General features: G+C 45.1%; 1 non-coding gene across 1 annotated transcript; it reads right to left on the bottom strand.

Annotated features, from left to right (window-relative positions):
• Positions 1 to 378: 378 nt before the first annotated feature.
• On the bottom strand, positions 379 to 482 carry LOC125114207 (U6 spliceosomal RNA). Its single transcript, XR_007131734.1, has one exon. It is a non-coding gene; the product is annotated as a U6 spliceosomal RNA (small nuclear RNA).
• Positions 483 to 756: the final 274 nt, after the last annotated feature.

The following is a 756-nucleotide window of genomic DNA, read 5'->3' as shown; positions in this document are numbered from 1 at the left end:
GGCTCTGATGCCATTGCAGCTGATAGGAGCAAACCAAAATCAAATCCCATAAAAGCCTCGAGGTAAAAAAATTGAAACCTAAGGACAACCGAGGACAGACTGCTGGCTGACTTGAAGCTGTAGCCGATAAATAATGTTCTTACTTTGCTTCTACCTTTTCTCTGTAAAAATCTCTCCTTGGTCTCCAGTCAGTGGAGGTCCCTCACCTCTTCTGATTTAATGCCACTCCATTCAAATCTGTCTTTGCTCAATAAACTCTTAAATGTTTTAATATGCTCAGTTTATCTTTTAACACTTACAGCATGATGACTTGATACATGTATACCTTGAGAAGTGGTTATACGAGGTTGGTGAACACATCCCTTTCCCACAGTTACACATAATACAGAACCCTTGACAAAACTGAGAGCCGTCCTTGGGCAGGAGTCATGCAAGTCTCCTCTGTTTAGGTCCAATTTTAGCAAACGTCCCACCAAAGGGAGCAGCCTGCTTCCAATTAAGCCTGTGTCCTGTTTTCTTCTAATTCTCTAACTGCCACATGAGTTCTTTGCTGGCCTTCCTTCTAATTTTTCCCTTCTCTCTCCTCCCATTAGATATAATGTGGAACAGACGGGTGGGATGGAAGAAGGAAGGGAGGAAGGAAAGAGGGAAGAAAGGGAGAGAAGGAGGGAAGGAGAGGAGGGGAGGAAGGAAGGAAGGGAGGGAGAGAGGGAAGCACGACAGAGGGGGAAGGGAGAAAGGAAGAAGGGAGGGAGA

Source organism: Phacochoerus africanus, chromosome 1 (assembly GCF_016906955.1).
Source record: "Phacochoerus africanus isolate WHEZ1 chromosome 1, ROS_Pafr_v1, whole genome shotgun sequence".
In the NCBI taxonomy this organism is placed as follows: Eukaryota; Metazoa; Chordata; class Mammalia; order Artiodactyla; family Suidae; genus Phacochoerus; species Phacochoerus africanus.
This window is presented reverse-complemented; position numbering and strand designations above follow the sequence as displayed.